Source organism: Medicago sativa, chromosome 6 (assembly GCF_051527215.1).
Source record: "Medicago sativa cultivar Bolivia chromosome 6, Bolivia_mono, whole genome shotgun sequence".
NCBI lineage: Eukaryota > Viridiplantae > Streptophyta > Magnoliopsida > Fabales > Fabaceae > Medicago > Medicago sativa.
In genome coordinates, this window is record NC_140754.1 from 75,396,242 (window position 1) to 75,411,090 (window position 14,849).

The 14,849-nt window shown below is 32.0% G+C and overlaps 3 long non-coding RNA genes across 7 annotated transcripts; 1 reads left to right on the top strand and 2 right to left on the bottom strand.

Moving 5' to 3' along the window:
- Positions 1–1,780: 1,780 nt before the first annotated feature.
- On the bottom strand, positions 1,781–8,869 carry LOC146916835 (uncharacterized). Of its 4 annotated transcripts, none has more exons than XR_015015325.1 (6): positions 8,595–8,869; positions 4,287–4,356; positions 3,848–4,124; positions 3,086–3,300; positions 2,258–2,363; positions 1,781–2,170 (listed from the first exon to the last, which is right to left on the bottom strand). It is a non-coding gene; the product is annotated as an uncharacterized LOC146916835 (long non-coding RNA). The 4 variants fall into 4 exon arrangements; XR_015015324.1 differs by having other exon boundaries at positions 4,287–4,362; XR_015015323.1 differs by lacking the exon at positions 4,287–4,356 and having other exon boundaries at positions 3,848–4,121.
- LOC146916836 (uncharacterized) lies at positions 5,905–7,582 on the top strand. The gene is made up of 3 exons (XR_015014063.1): positions 5,905–6,177; positions 7,086–7,321; positions 7,443–7,582. It is a non-coding gene; the product is annotated as an uncharacterized LOC146916836 (long non-coding RNA).
- Positions 8,870–12,184: 3,315 nt separating the features above from the next.
- On the bottom strand, positions 12,185–13,180 carry LOC146916837 (uncharacterized). 2 transcript variants are annotated; one of them, XR_015014064.1, is made up of 2 exons: positions 12,769–13,180; positions 12,185–12,374 (listed from the first exon to the last, which is right to left on the bottom strand). It is a non-coding gene; the product is annotated as an uncharacterized LOC146916837 (long non-coding RNA). The 2 variants fall into 2 exon arrangements; XR_015014065.1 differs by having other exon boundaries at positions 12,185–12,387.
- Positions 13,181–14,849: the final 1,669 nt, after the last annotated feature.

Genomic DNA, 14,849 nt, shown 5'->3' on the forward strand with positions numbered 1-14,849 from the left:
TTAAAATGCCAAAAGACGCTTAAATAGGAACAAAAAATTCACCCTAAAAAAAACAATTAAAAAGAACGGAGGGAGTGGTGTTTTATATGTTCAAGTTTCAAACAAATCTAAATACGGTTTATTAATCATCCATTGTGTCACAAATTCCGATTCCTTTCATTGGTGGAATTATTCTTTAACACATTAGTGGCTATTTGATATCAATGTCTACTCGATCAAGGTTAGACGGTACCAAAATATGTAGATTTTAATTTATTTTTTTTTATAATTCAAAAAACGATCTTGAATACAGATTGTTCGATCTCGACGAAACGACTATCAATGTGATGAAAGTAGCGAATCCCTGATTACGATTAGGGTGATCTTATTTATGCGAAGATACTTTTATATTCATTTTTGTGTCTCAAGTACAAGTAGCTAGGGTGATCTTGTTTATACTATAGTATCCAAAACTAGTTAAAACAGGTAATAGTAGCATGAAGCTCAAAGAGCTCTGGCAGTAGGGGAAGATTCGATAGTGTAGTTCAACACAATTCGCCATTGACATAGACAAAACTGACGAAGATACACAAACTTTGAGAGAAGAGTGTGAATCAGTGGAAATTTTGGTAGAGATCGTCATAGAGATCCATTTTTGAATAATTGCTTCCTTACAATGTGAATATAACTTATACAAAGTACAAGTTTAAATGCAAAAACACAGATAACACAACAAATTATAAATCATATTTAACGTGATTTCCTTTGAAGAAGTTATCCCCATGGGTTGTATAGGTTGACATTACTACCAGTTAGAAATACAAACAGTGAGAATACAAAACATTCATATTTGAGACTCTCATAACCCCTGAAAACTAATGTAAAGAAAATATCATTTATATGATGCATTCACACACTACAAGAAAACTGTGTTTTAGCGTCGGCCATAAACCCACTCTAAGAGGGCAAAAACCGACGCTAACAGTGATTTAGCGTCGGATTAGCGTCGGTGTCGGGGGCAGGCTAAAAAACTCGAAGCTACTGTTTAGAGTCGGCTCTTTGGACACCGAGGCTAATATAGCGTCGGTGAAGCCGAGTTTAATCCGACTCTACAATGAGTCGAGGCTATTAATTTCAACAGCTGAAAAGCCAAACAAAGCATGTAGAGTCAGCGCAACCGACGCTAAATTATTCAGTTAGAGTCGGATAGGCAAACTCTAAATTCAACCTTTAATTAGTCAACAATGTTTTGTACAGTCATCCTGGGCCGACGCTAGATGAAATTTTTTTTTTATAAAAAAATATTTTTCTATATACCCTACTTTTCTTAATTAAACTAACGGGATAAGTTTTGTCATTGATATTGTAGATAATATGAGGAACAAGAATCACAGACACATGTGATTATCTATACTCTACACAATATTTTACCTCATCAGTGCTCCTATAAACATACCATAACCCTTCGTCTTTAACACAAGAATCATATAGACTAACCAACATCTCCAAACAAGCCAATCAATACTATATAAATCCATGAGGATTCACATAGGATAGACAAAATCTGAAATTTTCAACCAAACATCAATCACAACATCATAAAACCTAACAAATTTTAAAGAGAAAGATAATAATTAAAAACTAAAATTGAATAAAAACCACATGTAGCAAATTACGATACGTGGATAAAATACATGTGAAGATGGATCCTTCATATAACATAAAAATATGTGGTAGGAACACCACAAAACATGCGTTAAAAATGATCAAGTCGGGGAAAAGCGAGTAAATCAAGCAAAACTGGTAATAAAGACTTGGATGGTTGTGATCACAACTAATCACATTATTGATTTTACTAATTTAATCAGTCACTTTCACAATCAAGTATTAATTCTTAATCTTATAATAACATGCTAAACATATAGTGGCATTTTTGTGAACATCAAGAACAAAAGGAGCAACATCAAAAAATAAAGCATTCTATTAAGATGCTAGGTCAAATCTTTGTGAGAAGAATGTTTTAATGGGGGAAAGAGAATTGCCAATTCTTGATTTTAACATTCAAAGAGCCGTATCATAAGTTTCACAACACCTGAAGTCTCATCAAGTTTGCAGAAGCTGCAGGATTATCCAAACTTCGATGTGGCTCAAACAGCTCTGACACCAAGGAATTCCAATAGTCCAAACAGACCTATTATTTTCAATTTAAACCTGATATAGTATCAATCTGACTATTTAGAACAGGAGACAGTGGCACACAAAAGAAGTATGCATGTACCTTAAAAACCTCAGTATCATCAACTTATGAAATGTTGATAAGATATTCAAGGCCCAAAAGCAAAGTTGTTATATTCTCATGTGGATTCCAGGATGTGGATGTCAACCTGCATTAATAGAAGGCTATCAGAATATTGTTGCCAGAGAGCAGAACATTCAACAAGCAACCCAATATTGCAGGATCTAATATTAAATGAGCCACAAGTATGATATTGTTTATGCAGCTTTAAGGCAGCAGCTTTAGCAATGTCACATTCTAACATAGTTCAATCATGTCATTGGATAATAATACCTTCGTAACAAAAATGAAAGACAATTTTAAAAACGAGGTGAAGAACGACGCCAAGATCTGTATAAATTCCTAAACAGAGGAAAAACCATGGTAAGACAAATACCTAACGACTAATTACGCAAACTAAGACTGTGTACACCTACCCTACCAAGACCCTACCCCACCTGGTGGAAGCCTTGTGCAAGTGCCGCCATTTTTTACTGATAATTCATAGATTTGAAAATGATTTTCCTATGTAAATTGCCTAAAATTATTATTTTTTCCAAAAATGATCGAGCAATTGTGGTTTGTTAATCGAAGTATTTATGTCAATCGCCCCAATCTAACTTCAAAGCGATAAAAACAATTACCAAATCACAACAAAAGCCATACTAATACAAACTACGATATATGAGGCTTTTAAGAATGCAACCTTATAAATCTATTAATGTACAACAAGTAATTAAAACACAATCTTTTAGACACCCAACTTAAAAGAAATATAAGTGAAATGGAAAGCGGGAAAGAATACATAGACATTGAGCTATCAACAGCTACCTGTTCAATGATTGTTTAAGCTCTTTTATCTTCTGCTTTGTTCCACCTGTTCAATCATGCTTCTAGCACATTAACCTCACTCACGGATCATTCTCGACTCAATCTGTATAGTCCTTCACCAAAGCATTCTTTGGTTAATATTATTGTTCCAATCACATTAATAAACTTTTTACTTTTCTAGTTTAGAAGTATCTTAAACAAGCTTGTAGTTGTAGCTGCAGGTGTAATCATTAAAGATAATCAAAATTATGATAAAAACTAACTAACACTCATACGAGCCGTGTCGGATAACTCAGACAAATATCTAAAACAATTTTTTTTTCTCTGTTGCTTCCGCACACCATAGATACAAGAGCTACATATGTTTTGAGAAATGTTGATCAATTACGGGTTATAGACATTATAGTTGATTATATCACTTTTAGCTTTTTTGATAGTAGATGAATATATAAAGGTCAAATACTATGATATCTTGTTGTAGAACTTTTTCTAATGACATAAATTGCTCAAGTTATATGTTTAGATATGTATTTTAATTTTCATTTTAGACCATCTTTAAATAAATTAACATATATGTAACGGTGTCGGTGTCCTATATTTTTTACATTAGCGGTGTCGACGTGTCCGTGTCAGTGTCGTGTCAGGTGTCCGTATCGGAGTCCATGCTTCATAGATATTGACAACTAATCAACATAAGGATATTTATAAATAAAAAAAAATTGATACAAATAATTTGGTCAAATAGGTAACTATAAGATCCACCTGCACAAAGCCAAAACCTTTGCAATGTCCAATGTCATCGAGGCATCTGGACTACCACTTGACCAAATGCTTCAAACACCTAAACAAGCAAACGTGAAAAAAGAGTAATGCAATTAATTAAAAGCAAAGATGGAAAAGTACCGTCATTCCATACTTTCAAATGATTAAAAGGAGCATAAAAGCACTCTGTCCAGGAACTTATCTCATTCTACTCTCCGCAATGCATCATATGATAAGGAACCATTTCTGACTACGCCTCGTCCTAAATCTTGTGCTGCTGCATTCAAAAGCATTCAATGAAAAAATATTAACAAAGTGTGGATAAACTGTCTCATTTGGCAAGCTAGGAAGCAACTATTTCTAACCACACTTTGAGTATGAAACATTTTCAACTAAAATGAAAAAAAACAATTATTGAGGACAACGGTTCGTGTCGTACATGTATCATAGGAGTGTCGGACACCGTGACACGCCTAGTCTTAGAGGTGTCCGTGCATCATTTGAGATACCTACATCTTCAAATGTATTTTACATCAATAAAAGGCATTTTACAAAATATTAGTTTAACAGAATGAAGGCATAAATACATAGTAAAAACTAATTAATATCCATTGACTCTGTACGTGATATTTTACCATTCCTAGTGAGTCAGAAAAATATGATCTATTATTTATGGTTCTATTTGAGGCAGCGTGCTAATTATTTAGAGCATGTGTGGCAATGTTGAAAAAATAGGTTTGATAACTACATATTTTCTTTCGTTTTATTTGATTTGTCAAAAAAGACATGCTGAAAAATCAATGCTCTTAATTAATTACATATGTATTTTATTTCGTTTTTTTTTCTTCTGACAATTTCAGCTATTATTATTTTTTCCTAAAGCAATGATAGCTATTAGTAATAAACCATCACTAAACCTTAGCCAAGTTATCTTAAATCAGATGAATGAGGTACACCCTACTCCTTCGCACAAAAAAGTCAGAATTTCGACAATGGCTATCAGAAAAGGAATTGATTATTTACCGGCTAATGAAACAAGCAACTTAAACTTGTATTTTAACACTTAAACATGGGTTAAAACATAATAAAATTTAAGTCTACAACAAAGTGGTTATGTCCAAGCCAGCTTTGTCTAAGCTAACTAGATACCGAGTTATATCAATTTCCACTAAAATTACTAGCTACTGTGTCTCAAAGCTAACCTAAAATAACAAAGCAATGTTAAAAACAAATTAAACCAAAAGACACCAGCTTAGATGAAATTAACCCAATAATAAGAGAGCACAAAGAAAGAAAAGCTTCAAAACCAAAGTGTAAAAAATGTTTAATTGTCACTACACCATTTATTGTCTCTGGCAACACTTTTTTAGGGGACGTGTAAAAATTGTCCCCTAAAAGTAGTTTTGGGGACGATTTATGATTGATGCTAAACGAAAATTTGCAACCCCTAAAAACTGTCCCCTAATGTACTTCTGGGGACGTTTTTGGAGTGTTACTTTACTATTTCATTGGCAATAATTGATAATTGTCCCCTTAAATACTTCAGGGAACAATTTTAGATTGTCACTTTAGTTTTAAGGCAAACAACATCAAATTTTGGCCAAATATCTTGTTTGGTCCTTTAAGTTTTACAAAAACAATATGTTAATCCTTTTAAATTTGAAATAGGTCCTTATTACCCTTTTAATGACTCATTTTCAAACTTAATTATTTTAAAATTTTAAAATACGTGCATTAAATTAGCAACTTAAATGACATATTTAAAACTTAAAAAAACTTAAAGGACTTATTTGACACTTTAAAAAACTCATAGTACTTATTTAAAAAAAAACTAATATGTTTGTGAAAGTTAAAAAAAAAAAAAAAGAGTGTTTTGCCACAAAATTTTGGGGGCGGCAATTTTCCCTCCACTACCACAAAACAAATACACGCACCTACCAAACATTATTAAAAAAATTAAAAGAAAGAAGGTTAGCTAGCACACATAATATAATATAATAATATATTATTATAATTATCATTAGTTTATACTTTCATTGTCTTTCCCAAATTCATTCAACCCTTGTTATCGTAACAACTCCAAATCCCATGAAATCGGTCCAAACACCCCCTTCAAATCGTGACCTCTAATCTCAAATTCCTTCAATGGTTCTTCAATTCATCAACAGAGCCATGGTGACCACAAATCGATAGCCTAAATCCCTTCAAATCCAAAACCCTTGTGACCTCAATCGAACAACCAAGCTGTACGTTTAACTTCTGTAGTGATTTGCAGAATCACCCAAATCTTCAACCCCCAAATCGCTCATCTCAAACAACAATAGATCCATGTAATTTTTCCTCTCTTCTTCATCCTCTATTTTAGTTTCCTTGATGAAAAAACAGTTTTTTATTGTACTTTTTATTATGAAAAATTTAGTCTTTACAAAGATTGATTTGTAAATCTTGATAATTTTTCAATGGGTACCTTTTAACTTCATTCTATTCAATTTTTTATTGTATTTTTTACTATGAAAAATTTAATCTTTATAGACATTGATTCATAAATTTGATATTTTTTCAATCGGTTCTGTTTAATTTCATTATCTTCATGGATTATGTGTTTAGTTTATGTTGAGTTCAGTTTGTGGTTTAAAAAAAAAAGATTTAATTGAAATGGGTCAACATAATCGTTTTGTCCATTCATGATTTTAAGTAAAATACTATTGACTAGCAGCACCCTTTTTCACAAGTAATATAGCTGAAGTTTATTAACATCTTTGAACATATGGATGCATTGATGATTCTGATGATTCTAGTACTGATTAGGTAGTGTTTACAGTGTCTTTTAAGTGGCGGGGTTAGTGGTAGCTGGACTGATTTTTGGAAGCTTTTTTTTGGACATTTAAACTGGGTTGTTGTGGTCTTGGTGTTGTTTGGTTTAGTTAGCCTAACATCATTGTTCCTTTTGTGTTGTATTTGTTTCCTAGTGGCTTCTGCTTATATGTAGCCCAACCCATTGTAATTTTGTTCCTTTTGTGTTGTATTTGTTTCCTAGTGGCTTCTACTTATATGTAGCCCAACCCATTGTAATTTTGTTTTGTTTCAAGCAGCGCAACTGTTACGTCTTGTGCGGGTTGTTTTGCCTAATAGATTTGACAACTCAAAAAAAAGATTCCTTTTTTAACATCGATTGTATTGTATAATTATGTAATTTTTTCCCCTTTGTAGTTCATCAATTTTTTTTTAATGATTGTAGTTCATCATTGGTTGACATAATGGACAATGTAAGAAGTGTGAAAGCTGGTGGTTCGCATAGGCCTACTAGTCAAAGTCCTGCTGAAGGATTTGATTTACCTTTTCAAGCTAGATCAAGCGTTGAGTTGAAAAAGATGTTTCAACATCAAATTAAGCAAGAAAAAATTGAAAAGTTGCATGAGAGGCTGCAGGGAAACAATAGAGAAATGCCTCAAGGGATTGTAGAAGTTGTAGACGGTAATTTTTTCTTGTCTCATGATTATGATTTTATAAAATTACATATGTAACATCTATGTTTTGGATTTACTTCATATATATTTGTTCCTAATATTTTTTTATGAATTTTCACAAAATTTAGAAACACCAAAAAAAAGGAACTCAGCAAAAGCAAGTTCAAAAGGACGAATTTCTTGAGGACAACTTAAGTGATGAATTTCAGGAGGATGACCTAGATGATGAATTTCAAGAGGATGACCTACATGATGAATTTCAAGAGGATGACATCGGTGATGAATTTGAAGTGGACGATATGGGTGATGAATTACAAGATAAACTTGAATGATCGAGTTGGATGGTGCTTTATTTTGGATGGTAGTTAAACCACATTTTGGATTGTAGTTCAACCACTAAACTTGTCCGAACTATAGTTTTGTTATTTTGCTAGGCTTATACTTCTAAGCATTAAACTTATCAAGTAATGTTTGACATTTTGATTACTATTATGTCTTGAATTAATGTTTGAACTATTTTATTATATTACATCTTTTGTGGTTGTATTGCTAAATTCAATCTTAATTGAGTTATAATTGACAATTTTAATATTGTCTTTAAGCTATAGTTACATTTCTAAAATAATTGGAAAATTCTAAAATTTTACGGGGACACTCTAAAAATGTTGTCTGTAAGCTATGGGGACGTTTTTTGGTTTTCTTAAAGATTCACATTTAAGGCAACGTTTATTAATTGTAGCAACCTATGGTAACATTTAAAAACGTCCCCTCAGAATCCCCAAAAAATCGTCCCCTATTCCTAGGGCTTAGGCGACGTTTTGTAAAAGTGTGCCCAAAGATCATGAAAAAACGTCCCCATAGACTATAGGCGACGCTCGTATAGGAGACCCCTGAAAAACGTCCCCTATACCTTTAGGGGACGCTTTTCATAGTTCTGGCAACATTTTTCGATTGTTGTTATAAAGGATAAATGGTGTAGTGTGTCATTGTTTCTATTTCATTTTTTCCAAATATTAGTTACAACAGATCTAATTTAAAAAAATAATAATAATCTGTATACTACTAAAAAAACTCATTAACTCATAAACTCATAAAATACCAAAGTGCTTTGAATTGAAGTTCCTATAGGTGCAAAACGTCTTGTTCCAATTGAAAGTTATCAAATTAAACTTATCAAATCCCAAATTACCAATTGAACACTAAATACTAAAATCCCAATTGATAATTTCAGAAAACCCTAAATTAACAAATCTCTAAAACCAAGATTCAAGATCCATTACCTTGCTTTCTAGCTTTACTATTCTTGAGGAAGATTCACACAGAACTGCAGAAGGGAGAGGAAAAAGATTCGCGCAGAATGAAGATGAGATGTGAGAGATAGAGATTGATGGAGTGTGGTGGACTGTGGTCGTGGACTGGTGGCACAGCCGCCGGTGATGTGCTTGTGTTGATTGATGGATTTCGGTGAGAGAGGAGAGAAATTAGGTTAGAGTTGTCACGGTGGAACCTCTCGTTTTGTGATCTGAGGGTGCCAAGAACAAGATAAGATGGAAACTGAGGGAAATTGTGTTTGAGTTGCATATCACTAATAATTATTAAAACATTTATTAAGAATAAAAATATTGTGTTGAGTTATATTATTTTTTTGTGTTGTAATGAAGAGTTATATATTACTATGCACATAATAAATTCGAATTAAAAGTTTGTCGTAGTGGTAAAGGAGTGTAAAGATCCATCAAGTCTATGGTTCGATCCCCTGATATACCTTTTTTTTTCTTAAACATTAAAATAAACTATAACTTAGAGTCGGATAGGCCGATGTTAGGTTTTTCTTAAACATTAAAATAAACTTTAACTTAGAGTCGGATAGGCCGATGTTAGGTATAAAATAAAAGGTCAGAAAAATGAGTGTTTGCGTTTTCGAAGTTTAGCGTCGGATAAGCCGAGGCTATATTTTCCAGGGAAAAAAGAAAAACAAACAAGGATGTTAGCGTAAGTCAAACCGACTCTAGGCCGACGCTAATAGCGTCGGTGTCGGGGGCCGACGCTAATTTTCAACTCTAAAACTCAATTTTCTTGTAGTGACACATCTGTGACATCGGTAATTGGTCAATCAAGATCCGGCGATACCAAAATCAGTAGATTTTAATTTGTTTTACAAATAAATAAAAAAGGTTGAATATAGATTTTTCGATCTGGAAATCTTGTAGTTGCATAGATATTAAAAACCTGGGCGCCAATAGTCCAAATTGCTCATAGACTTTAAGTGAGACAATATTTTGAGCTTATTAATTGTTTATAAGATCAAAACAATTTTCTTCTAGTTTATATTGATTTTTGATGAGTTACTTCATTTGGCTTATAATTTATTATGATTTTTTTTATCATTTCATATTTATAAGTTAATTCAACCACTAGTTTTACCAATGATAGAGAGAAAAAGAAAATATGATACTTGAGCTGGATATTGAGTTTTCTGAAGAAATAAAGAAAAGGTGATCGATGGTTTGAAGGTGGAACTGAGTTACACTTTTTTTGACGAAGTCTAAACTGTATGGCATTTGTCATTTGTAGAAGTTTGCTTTGCCTATTTAATGTATATCCTTTTAAAATTGGCGTATTAATTGGCTGAACTACTTGTGTTTCCTGCAATTGAATTGGAAAGATTTTTGAATGATGTCTGAAGTTATTTTATAGGGAATGACATGTGACCGGTCCATGGTCTGCTACGACAATACTAAAATTATTGCAGAGGTTATGTGGAAAAGAATGTGTATCTTTTCTTCAACGTTATAAGTTCACCATTACTAAGTTTTCATTCCTAAAATCATTGGAGAGGGCTTAGTGAATGTGGTCCATATGGCTAAATATTTTTCTGCTCTAAAACATTACTTTGAGATTTTGCAAACTTCAGTATTTGTCTATAATCTCATTTTTTGTCTGTCAAACAGTTGAATAATTTTTGTCTTTGTAGGTTTGTAATTTTCCTGTTTTGTATTCTTGAATCTTGACTATGAAATTCGTCAGAGTACAAATGGTATAGTTAATGATATCAATTGGAGAACTCAATATTGTTTAGTGTCAATGTTATAGGTTGAAGTCTATATAGGAAGGATCACTTTTTGTTATACCTGGGTGAACATTAACCGATTTTGCTAATTAACTTTGACATGTTTGTCATTATTACTCATTAGCTTCGGATCCGGATTGACTGCAGTCATATAGTCAAGTAGTCCAGGCAGTCGGCGAAAATCAACCGTTCAATTCATCCGATGGTCTTGATTCAGCACCTTCCTTCTCTCACTACAACATTTTTCAATTTAGGCAACGCCACAAAACTGCGGCGATAAGCCTCAAAACCGTTGCCTATACGAACACGCCACGGTTAATGGTGCGTCGTATATACGGCCGTTGCCTATTGGTATAGGTTACGGTTAGAATTTTTTTTCTTCTACCCCTATCGCCAAAAAAAATGATATGTCTGCCCCTAGTCGAAAACAATTGATCAAAATGCCCCTATTCTTCATTTTGGATGGCGAGCAGAACCAATTTTCAACAATCCCTGCAAGTTTGCAGGCTTTTTTTTTGAACAAACTGTATGTTCTCCATTTCAAATGGAGAGCAAGGATTTTTATTTTATTTTTTTTCCTGTTCTTCTTTTCAAATGGCGAGCAAGCCATTTTTAGTTTTTTTTTGTGTTATATTTTTAAAATGGCAACCAAGCCATTGATTTTTTTAGGTGTGTTTGTTTCAAGGATCAAATTTACAATTGCAGGAATAACATTTTCCGGAACATTATGCCTAGAAATCTTAATCATATTAAAAGGTTAAGAATGACATTTAGTCACTTTAGTCCTTGAATGCAGAGAAATTGCAAAACAGTCCCTGAATGTAGACTCTGTTTATCAATTTCAGGGACAAAGGTGACTAACGGAGTCTACATTCAGGGACTAAATTGACTAACGGATTCTGCATTCAGGGACTAAATTGACTAACATAGTCTACATTCAGGGACTATTTTGTAATTTATCTGCATTCAGGGACTTAAGTGACGACTCATTTCCTATTCAGGGGCTAAAGTGGCTAATTCCCCTAGATAAAACAAAAAGAGTGTACCTAGAAAACAAAAACAAAAAGTTGTACCCAAAAAAAAAAAATCAATGGCTTGGTTGCCATTTTAAAAATATAACACAAAAAAAAAAAAAAACTAAAAATGGCTTGCTCGCCATTTGAAAAGAAGAACAGGAAAAAAATAAATAAAAATCCTTGCTCTCCATTTGAAATGGAGAACATGCAGTTTGTTCAGAAAATAAGCCTGCAAACTTGCAGGGATTGTTGAAAATTGGTTCTGCTCGCCATCCAAAATGAAGAATAGGGGCATTTTGATCAATTGTTTTCAACTAGAGGCAGACATATCACTTTTTTTGTTAATAGGGGTAGAAGAAAAAAAAATTCTTACGGTTAATTCACTTTAAACCACAAAATGCTATAACCGTCGCTAAAATGTATGAAGTGGCCACGGATTCGCTCATCCTTTTAGACCACGGTTTTATTTAGGCCACGGCTTTATGTGACAGTTTTAGGCAACGGTTATTACAAAGGCTACGCTGAAAAACCGTGGCAAAAAGGAAACTTCACCAAAAAAAAAAATAATTTTGGCGTATCCCCCATATATCCTGGGGTGGTGCTTCATTTTCCAAAATATAAGTGGCCTACTGATTATGCACATGCATCTAATATAAGAAACTTCTAAATGTCTATTGAAGTGGTTACATCTTAAATCAAAATTATCATCAACACACTTCAACTCATAGTAGACTTTTGAGACTTAAACAACATTCAAGACTTTCAACATGCTAATGAGCCTAGCTTCTTTGAAGTGTTGAATGAATTCTTTCTTGAATAAATAAAGAATACATAATGAGGAAAAATAAATAAAGACTTACAATCATGATAGTTACAATTAAATTAAGCTACAATACACTCCTTTTCCAATTAAACTCGTCATATATTCTCCGAGTCTCCAAACCGTATCTTTTTGCGAATCTCCGCATCTTTGTCTACAACACAATTCTTAAACACTTTATGTTAAACTATAAGCAAATTTAGTCTAAAATGAGAAAATATAGTAGACTTTCAAAGAATATTACTAGAGTCCATAAAACAAACCAAATTACAAAAACAAAAATATACATAATAAAAATACCTTATTTTAGCAAAATTTGTTGGTCCAACACAGTGCATAAACTTTTACTTGCTCCTATTGTTCTTAAAAAGAAGACTCAAACAACAACTAAATTTAATATATATCCTCTTAGGCTTTAATAGGAAGCTTAAAATTATCAATTTAACAAGAACAACATGTCTAATTTAGTGTCTCTTTCAAAAATTCGAAAATACAAATAAAACTTCCTTGAAATTCAATTTAGAGAAGAGAAAGAAGATGAAACTCACCAAAAGGATATAAAATGTTAGTGGGTCTCATTTTCCGGTGCGGTAGAGACTTTCTCCGGTGCGGGTGGTCGCCGGTGAAAATGCTCCAATCATGAAATAAGTTTAGGGCTTTTGTTACGAAAATCACAGGGAAGAAGATGGTGCGTTTAGTTTTTTAAATGGTGGCTCATGGTGGCCGGAAAGTAAGAGAGAAGGTGGTGGTTGGGGTTTTAAAAACCTCACCAATCTGAAAATAAATTTGTGGTTCTTTGCAGAGGAAGAAAGGAGGAATTTAATGGTGGTTTTATTTTTGTGTGGTGGGGTGAAAGTTGGTCAAAAACTTAGAGAGAAGATGGCTAAGGGTGGTAGCTATGAATGAGAGAAAGAATAAACTTTCTCTGTGTTGTTTTCACGTGATAGAAGAAGAAAGAGAAAAAAGGATGGCTTTTCACTTGTCTATGTTTTCACTTGTTTCTTAATTCACTTAAAGCAATAACAATAATAATAATAATAATAATAATAATAATAATAATAATAATAATAATAATAATAATAATAATAATAATAATAATAACAACAACAACAATAATAATAATGTCCCGTGAGTGTAGCTCAGTTGGTAGCTATCAGGGATAATTTGTGCAGGGCCTGAGTTCGAATCCCAGATTCCCCACTTCTCCACACAATATATGTGTGAATATAACCACTAGGCTACCTGACAAAAAAAATAAAAATAATAATAATAACCGATAGAAAGATGGGAACTATCGTGTCCGTCTGTCCGTTTTTTTTACCGCGCTGACGTGTGTGTATGTTATTATGTTTGTTTGTATAATTTAGATTTCAACTTTTTAATTTTGAAATATTAATGGAAATTATTCGTACATCGATTTATCTACAAATTATTGTCAAATCATGTAACAAAATTATTAATCAACTCGGCGTATTTTGGTTTGTCTGTATATACAATAAAAATAAAATAACGATCATTTTATTATTGATTATATTTATAGTGACCTATATTCGATCTAATTTGTTACTATTTTTTTAAGCATAAAGAAAAAAAACTCGACATATACTCGTATCGTGTTTGTTACATAATATATTATGTGTGGCAACAAAATAATACTTCTAAATATTAATAATAATAATAATAATGTATAAAAAAAACATGTTTTAAATCTTTTGAGCAGACTTTTTTCTTTCCATAATTGCCCTTAACTGTTAGTACAAATAACACATATAACAAATAAATGAGAGTAAATTCAAATATTAAAATAAAAGTGTAACCCACATGATATGAGTATATATATGTCTAATATTTTTCCCTTGACGTAATAAAAAGAGCAGAAAAACGGGCACGCGAGTGCCTGTCTTTTCGCTAATAATAATAATTCCTTCATAATAATAATAATAATAATAATAATAATAATAATAATAATAATAATAAATTTAATCAAAATTAAAATTTCACACCAAAAAAGAAATTAAATCAAAATTTTATAGAAATAATTGTTCGTAATTTATATTCATTATCGCGATAAAAAAAGCAGACCGACGGATAAAGAATGTCCATATGAAGGCTAGTAGTATAGATAAAGGGGAGACATAATTTTACTATGACTTCTTCACTTTCAATTATACTCTTAAATGAATTTGCCTATAAAATTGATAAATTGTTTGTCATTGAAAAATAAAAGAATTTAATTTATATTTTATATCTTTTTTTTTGGTACAAAATATTTTATATCTTTTAATCCAATAAAAAGAACATACGCGCATTTGAGTGCTCATATAAACGCTAATTACTTATGAATATTGTATTGTAACTTGTCCTTTTCATCATCCCAATTATAGTTTAAAGCAATTTTTCAATAAAAAAATTGTTTTTTTTAACAAAAATATAAAAATATTGTTAATGCCTTTAAAAAAAGATAAGAATTTATATAATATTTACTATGTTGTTGGTGTTACTAAAATAGGTATACATTCTTTCATAACTTGAGAGTAACAAACATTAATATCTATAATATTAATTAAAATCAAAATTATATTATATAATAATAAAAGGAATAAGAAGAGGGTATGGGCCACGGTTAGTT